This window comes from Myotis lucifugus, unplaced genomic scaffold, assembly GCF_000147115.1.
Source record: "Myotis lucifugus unplaced genomic scaffold, Myoluc2.0 scaffold_130, whole genome shotgun sequence".
Taxonomy (NCBI): domain Eukaryota; kingdom Metazoa; phylum Chordata; class Mammalia; order Chiroptera; family Vespertilionidae; genus Myotis; species Myotis lucifugus.
Genome location: NW_005871178.1, coordinates 2,833,476 through 2,841,685, shown reverse-complemented (window position 1 = coordinate 2,841,685; position 8,210 = coordinate 2,833,476). Strand labels below are relative to the sequence as shown.

At 42.0% G+C, this 8,210-nt stretch overlaps 1 long non-coding RNA gene across 1 annotated transcript in view; it reads right to left on the bottom strand.

Annotated features, from left to right (window-relative positions):
* LOC111827089 overlaps nt 1-2,322 on the bottom strand; it is a 9,987-nt gene extending 7,665 nt beyond the window's left edge. The window contains exon 1 of the long non-coding RNA XR_002830574.1: nt 2,162-2,322. This is a non-coding gene — a long non-coding RNA (uncharacterized LOC111827089). The remainder of the gene's footprint in view (nt 1-2,161) is intronic.
* Nucleotides 2,323-8,210: the final 5,888 nt, after the last annotated feature.

The window sequence follows — 8,210 nt, the reverse complement described above, 5'->3', positions numbered from 1 at the left end:
GATGCAATCATAGGAATCCTCTGTCAGCATATAAGGGGACAGGACTAAGGATAGGGGATCTTTTGGAAAGAAGTGGCAGGGCAGGTAGGAGAGAGTAAAGGGGGGATAAATGGTGAGAGGAGGAGACATGACTTGGGGCGGTGAACACAGTACAATGTACAGATAATGTATATAGAATTGTATACCTGAAACCTATATAATTTTATTAACCAATGTCACCCCAATAAATTCCAGTTAAAAACAAAAAAAAGAAGAAGTGGTGGCAGGGCAATGGCAGAAACTGAAGAGAAGGGAGCAGACCTGGGAGGAGTTAAGGAGGTACAGACAGTAGAGCCTGATGAACTGAATCACGTGGCAGGAGGCAAGTGAGAGGGGCCTCAAGGATGACGCTAGGGGGTTCTGGCTCGGGTGGCCAGATGTCATAGTTTTCCAAGACAGGGCACTTAGAGGGAAGGACAGGGTGAGAGAGACACAACAGGGAAAGAGGAAATGGACAGTGATCCTTTCCAATGTAACTGTCACCGTCCTCCTCTGCCATTAGTAGTGTGATCTTAATTCTTCCTTAACCCAGCTGTGCTTTGTTTCATCTGTAAAATATGGGTCACAATAATATCTACCTTATAGGATTGTTGTGAGGATTAAATGAATACATGCAAAGTACATAACAAAAGTACCTAGCATATAATACGACAATAAATGGCCTTATTTTTTTAAGGTTTTTTTTTTTAAATCCTCATCCAAGGATATGTTTTTAATTGATTCTAGAGAGACAGTAAGGTACAGGAAGGGGGGGGAGAGAGAGAGAGAAACATCGATGCGAGAGAGAAGCATCAATTGGTTCCCTCCCATATCCACCCTGACCCGGTATTGAACCTGAAACCTGGATATGTGCCCTAACCAGGAATTGAACCTGCAATCTTTCTGTGCACAGAGCCACACAGGCCAGGGCTGTTTTATTATTTTTTAATGTTACTCATAAATAATATTTTTGTCAGATTTCGAACCAAAATCTTTGGACAGTACTTTGGACCATTGTTCCCATTGCTTCACTCCTTCCATGATTTAGTATTTTACATCCATGTCCTTTACTAAACGACTTTGTAGTACCTCCCACTAGTACAGAGTATATTCCCCTGCTTGGAATCCATGACTTGCTCTGGCCAATGCAGTGCTAGTGACACTGTGACACAAGCAGGGGCTTTGAATGTGCTTGTGAGGTTTGGCTTGCCCTTTTGTGCTTATGCCATTCACCATCCGTGCCTTTGTTCGTCACCGAGCCTGGAATAATGCAGACCAGGCAGCAGGCCTGAGCTAGACCTCCAGGCTCAACCCAGAGGGGGCCCAGCCAACCCATAGACTTGTGAGCAAGAAAATAAATGCTTTGGGTTGTGTGTCACTGATACAGGTGTTTTTATTACAGAGCACTAGTGCAACCATTCCTAAAACACTGACGTGGAGAAACATTCTTTGGCCAAATTTTTACACTGATTCAGAGGCTCTGCGTCTCTATACTCGGCTTCTTGCAAGCAGAGGCTGCCTAGGCACTTTAGGTCTCTGACAGTCTAGCAGGCCTCCTCGCCTTTGTCAAGAGTAATCATTTTAGAAGATTTCCAACTTGTAGCCACTGAGGGGTTACATTGGGTGTCTTCATGTCCCTAGGAAAACAGGCATGAGGCAAAAAAGTGGCACGTGCCCAACCTACTTCTGCTCATACCCTTCTTTCCCCTTGGCCAAACTAGACTCATGGCCCTGATCACAGAATGACCCCAGGAAGCCAAATTCAGTGATATGTTTGAAACCCAGGAGCAGGTTCAGCTTGACCTGTGACTATCCTAAGAGCAGCAGCATTCCCAAGGCCATTGTCTGTGAGGGATGGCTCCCAGAGTGGGTTTTCATTCCCCCTTGTCAGAATCTGTGTCTCTGTCCATTTCTGGGTTGTACCTGACAACCCTGCTTTAGTCTAGAGAGTGGGAAGGACACTGACTCAGGAGTCAAAAGACTAGCTCTGCAGCTTAATTGCCTGACACTGATTAAGTCACTTAAACTGGCTGCCTCTCAGTTTTCTGTCTGTAAAATAGAGTAAATAGGACATGCCCCCAATCATTACCTAGTTGCTATAAAGATCAAATGAGAAACACTCTCAAACTGTAAAATGAAATACCTGTAGGTGATGTCCTTTCACTAGGGGCTTCATTACTGAGCAGGAAGAATGCAGGAATGGCGCCCCTTCTGTTCATTTCAGGAACTGCAATATACCATTGAGGAGCAGGACGGGGAGTCAAGAGTCTCAGGCATTACTGGTCTGTCCTACTCCAGGTTCCCTCTATGAGTTGCTTTATGACTCATTCTTCCTGGTTGTATTTGCACCACTCTCCCTTTCCTCACTTTGGTATCTGTCTAGGCACGGGATCTGCACAGGAGCTTAGAATTCTCCCCCTGACCTGAGATAATTTATTATCCCATTGCAGGGCCATTCACCACTGGGCCTCTCTTGGGGAAAACTTGTGAGATATTTAGGAGATTAAATTCTAACAGAATTAACCAGTTAACTGCCACGTGTCCAAAACGGAAACCTCTTCTTGCAAGGTGCTTGGTTCGATTATTTCTTCCTCTGATGCCATTTATGGGGATTGAATTTTATTTGCACAATATAATATATTATAACGATAAATCTTACCTAATAATAGACAAACATGTAAATTGACTGTCCCTCTGTTACTATCACCAGCCAATCAGGAGAATATGCAAATTAACCCAACAAAGATGGCGGTTAATTTGCATACACAGGCACAGAGTGAAGGCTGAAGGCTGAAGAGGCTTCGCTTCTCCACTGCAGTGGAGCGAAAGCCTGGGTCCTGGGTGCCGGAGGAAAACCGGTGCCGGCAGCCAGGGGAAGGAAGGCCTATTGCACGAATCTCTTCGTGCAACAGGCCTCTAGTTCAATAATAAAATAATAATCTTTAATTCTACGGAAATATCAACAAAAGTGAGTGTGAAATAAAAACAAACCATTGACACGAAAAGCCTCAAAAACACAAAATTTTGTTGATGCTCCAAAAATGAAATCTGTAAAAGATAACGAAGAATGCACACCATGTTTACCATTTTAGGCGTACAATTCATGATAACACAAACAAGTCTCAAGTGTCACAATAAACAAAAGAAAATCTTAAGTGTCCGTGTTTATCTCTTGTGTGTCTGAGTGGCAGCCCCATATATTGATATTGGCATTTCTTCCATATGCGCTGGAATATTTACAAATTTAAGTTAGCATAATTTTCTTTACAAACCCAGAGATGTCACTAACAAGTCTGATTTTAAAATTGGGCGACCAGAGTTGATATGCGAGGTGTGTGGCTATAGACATGCGTGGCGTATGGGGAAGGTCCACGGCTTGCATCTATAGATGCTTATGGAGTACAAACGGTTAATCTTTTTTCTTGCCAATTAGTGCTTGTTGAGAAATATTCATCTGTTTATCCACATGTGTGTCGTTCTCCGGACTAGTAAACTACAAGCCCAAGGCCAAACTGTAAAGACGGACAGGTTAGTCTTGAGGTTCCTTCCACCCACCTTTCTGTACAGGGGTTTTCTTTAAAAGCACCAGTAGCCTGGAACCTCTGCAGCAGCACTAAGGAGCAGCGCAGCGAGCCAAGCAGTAGGGAGCAGCAAGCAGGCAGGTGGTAAGGAGCGAGGGGTCCTGGACTATGAGAGGGCACAGGCCCATCTGAGGGACATTCCCCCAACCCCCAGTGCATGAATTTCATGCACCAGGCCTCTAGTATATACATAGTATGAAGCAGAATTGTTGGATCATCTGATAGTTTCATTTTTAATATTTTGAAGAACTTCTATACTGTTTTCCATAGTGGTTGCACCAATTTACATTTCTACCAAGGGTTTCCTTTTCTCCACACCCTCACCAACAATTTTTATTTTTTGTCTTTTTTATAATAACCATTCTAGCCCTAGTCAGGTTTGATTCAGTGGGTTTGAGCATTGGCCTGTGGGACTGAAAGGGCCACGAATTTTTATTCTGGTCACGGGGCACGGGCACATACCCTTGGCCTGGTTTGTCATGGGAGGCAACCAATCAATGTGTCTCTCTCACATTGATGTGTTTTTCTCTCTGTCTCTCTCCCTCCCTTCTACTCTCTCTAAAAATCAATGGGAGAAAAATATCTTCAGGTGAAGATTAACAAAAATAAAAAATAAATGTAATAGCCATTCTAACAGGTGTGAGGTGATAGCTCATTGTGGTTTTGATTTGCTTTTTCCTGCTGATTAGTGATGTTGAGCACCTTTTCATGTGCTTATTGACCATCTGTATGTCTTCTTTGGAAATATGTCTATTCAGATCTTCTGCCCGTTTTTTTTTTTAACTTGGATTGTTTGTTTGTTTGCCATTGAGTTGTAAGAATTCTTTATATATTTTGCTTATTAGCCCCCTATCAGATATATGAGTTGCAAATATCTCCTCCCATCAGATGCAGTTAGGTTTATGTTTGAATTTTCTATTCTGTTTTATTGATCTATGTACTCATGTGCCAATACCATCTTGCTATTATATTGGCTTTATAATGTCTTATTAACTGGTAGGGCTCGCCTCTGCACATTTTCTTCTTTTTCAGGGCTTCCCCAGATATTCCTGTTCATGTATCCTTTTAAATGAACTTCGTAATAAAATTGTCTTAACTCCAAGGCTCCCTCTTCTGTTGCTTTTTCAAAGTGTTAAAAAATATGGCCTTGTATTATTATTTTTTTTGGCAGTTTTGCACCTTTTTTTACATTAGACTCAGAGGAGAAGACATAAGGGGGTTACATGAAATTCACTGGTGATAAATTAGGGGGGGCTGATGAGGGAAATCTCTGGGATTGGATAAAAAGTTAAAAAAAAATAGACACAAACTTCTTTTTAAAATGTTATCCAATAGTTAACAGTTAATATTTAACACAACAATAATAATAATTGGGGCTCTCTGGTCTTCTGTGCTTGGAGATTGTGCCCTTAGAAGTCTGTAAAAAAGGAAATTTACCTGAAAATCCAAAGGTATGTTATCCTAGATGCAAAAAGACAATACGACAGGCTCAATAAGTTTGACCTCTGCAAAAACAAACAACAAACAAAACACACACACACACACACACAAACAAAAAAACCACAAACAAGGCTAGGATATAACTAACACTGTGACTCGCTTTTACTTTTAACTTCAAATCATCCAATAGGGTTCTTTTGGCCTCTGAGTTTGTAAGATATGGCCTTGTATTTTTTGACTCCATCCTCCTCTGTTCCGTGTCCCCACTTTTGTCTAGACCAGCCGTAGGCAAACTACGGCCCGCGGGCCGGATCCGGCCGGTTTGAAATGAATAAAACTAAAAAAAAAAAAAAAGACCGTACCCTTTTATGTAATGATGTTTACTTTGAATTTATATTAGTTCACACAAACACTCCATCCATGCTTTTGTTCCGGCCCTCCGGTCCAGTTTAAGAACCCATTGTGGCCCTTGAGTCAAAAAGTTTGCCCACCCCTGGTCTAGACCTTCTCTTTCTTTCCCCCCTAATAGCCTTCTTCTGGACAATCTGAATCCTCCTTTTAGAAGCTTTCTCTCAGAGAAAGCATTTTCTATATTTCATGTAGCATTGTTTTGAAATCACGAATTCAGTTGCTGAGTAGGTATGGGATTTTGGTAAATCTATCCTCATATTTTTCATCTATACATTGTAAATAAAAAATAATCTATTTCATAGGTTTTGTGGGTTTTTTGTGGGTTTTATTTTGTTCTTTACAGCTACAAATAATTGTCAGCCAGGCCTCAGTCCTATCTATCAGCAGAATGTGACTAATTTAATCACTCCCCTAAAACACATTCTTCAACTGATGTCTATGACATCACATTCACCCATTGTTTTCCCTAAACAACTTGCCTCTCCTGCCCCACTCTTTCGGTGTTTCCTCCTTATCCCCTAAATGTTGGAGAATCTTAGAAGTCAGATTTCACACCTTTCTCATTTAAACTCACTCCTTAAGTGAGTTTATACAATCCTATAAATGTAAATATCCCAAAAACTCCCCAATTTTATATCTCCTGCCCGGGCCTCTACTATGTACTCAAAATGTGTTCATCTAACTGCTTCCCTATCAACTCCCTCTGATGCCCCAAAGGTATCTCCATCGTAACTTACTCCTAAACAACTCTGATATTCTTCCCAATCTTAGTCAATGACAATTCTGTTCTAGTAGCTCAGGGAAACATTCTTTCTCTACCCTCTAATCCACCTACCCCTGGGTTCACTCATGTGGCCACAATGGCAGCTCAGCTGGACTGGCTGGAGTGACTCAGACAGCTGGGCTGCTCTCTACAAGGTCTATCTCAGGCTTCTTCAGATCCTGGCTTCTTCATGATTCCTGGAGGGCAAGTTCCAACATACAAGCACTTCTTACATCTCTTCTTGATTCACACTTCCTAATGTATTCATTTGAATTCAGTGTCTTTACCATTGGAGGAAGTTAAATACTGAAGAACCCGCCCTTGCACATACCTATGTATGGTGAAATGACTGTGCTGGGCAGAGTTGCCGCGAGATTTCCCACAGTATGGCAGTTACTTACTCGTTCGCAATCAACAAACTTTAGCCAAGCTTCAGTTAGTTGGCATTTTGTGAGGCCTGTTAACGTGACCACAGCACTGGGCTTTTCCTCCCCAGTGACAGGATGATTCCTCAGCTATTTTCGTCTGTGTCAACATTCCTTTTCAACCCAAATTTCCTCAGGATTTGCTTTCAGGTCTCTTTTTGTAGCTAAAGCCACAAATGTTCCCAGCTTTGGAGATTAGAAGTACTGTCCCTATTCCTTTAGGTTTTTCCAGTGTTTTGCAATTTGTACTTTTCCAGACCTTTTCCTTCTTTGATTGGTACTGTTTCTTAAATTTTCTAATCCTTTCACTCAAGTTCTCTTTCTTAATCCCTTTCTTTGCTTTCCTTGGATTCTTTTGATGTCCTTTTTCTAACTATACGAACTGAATGTTTAATTCATTTATTTTCGTTCTTTCTTTCTAGGTAATGAATATGTATGAGCTATTAAATTTCTTTCTGAGTACTGCACTGTCTACCTATTAAATCCATTCACCCAGCTCAGATTCACCAGGGAGCAATCTTTCCTTTTACCATTCCTCTCTGAAATAATTTCTGTCTTTGAAAGTAGCACTCTTGGGCTGCTCATTCAGCAACCTCTGTGGAGTATGGCACTGTGTTCTGCCTTAGCATAGTGTCCTGGCACAAATAAGTGATAATAACGATGAATAACCTTTATTGAGCCGTTACCCTGTAGCTGGCATTATACTGTATACACATTTTAACAACTCAATACTAACCTTCCATGGCCTTTTCACAGAGGAAATACGTACTGGACGTTTGTCCTGTGCTTCTATTCCTGAAACATGCCAAACCTTCAGTTTTAGGGCCTTTTCCCCTTACCTGTGTTGCTGTCCTTCCATCTTCTAATTGAGTACTCAGAGCAAATGCCATTTCTTCAACGCCTGGGATGGATCTAAAACAGCCTCCCTCCACACTTTCACACATTTATTTTGTTCGTAGCAGTAACTCATATTCTCTTGCTCATTTATTCTTTTCCTTGTTATAATCTGCTTGCCTCTCCCACTAGACTTTCAACTCCAAGGAGCAGAAATTTTGTCTCGTGCACCACACTTCCAAGGCCCTTAGAACAATATCTGGCACAAAATAATCACTGAATAAATATTTGTGGAATCAATGCATTTCCAAAGGCAAATAATAGACAGATCCTGAGTGGCAGCCAGTACTTTTAGGCTGTGTTGAGTAAGCAGCTACTTTTGAATCTGAAGGTGTGAAAGTGTGACTTCTATGAAAACCACTCCTCAATAGATGTGTGGCTTAAGGCGCCTCACTCCATTTCAACTGCGTTTCCTTACAGTGAAAGGAGGAGGAAGGCCCTTTTCGCCCATTTTCATCTATTTGGGATTCTACACAGAAAAACGTACCTTAAACACCTGGGCGAGCAAGAGAGGAGGAGCAGGTGCTTTGAGGTAGCTCAGCAGCAAAGGGGGAGAGGGAGGGCAGAGGAGTGGAGCAGAGTGCAGTGTAGGGTAAGGAGCAGGGGAGAGTCCGGTGCTTCCGAGGGCGGAGGGGCACGGGTGGTGGTGAGGGGGCCACCGAGGTTGGGAGAAGTGGG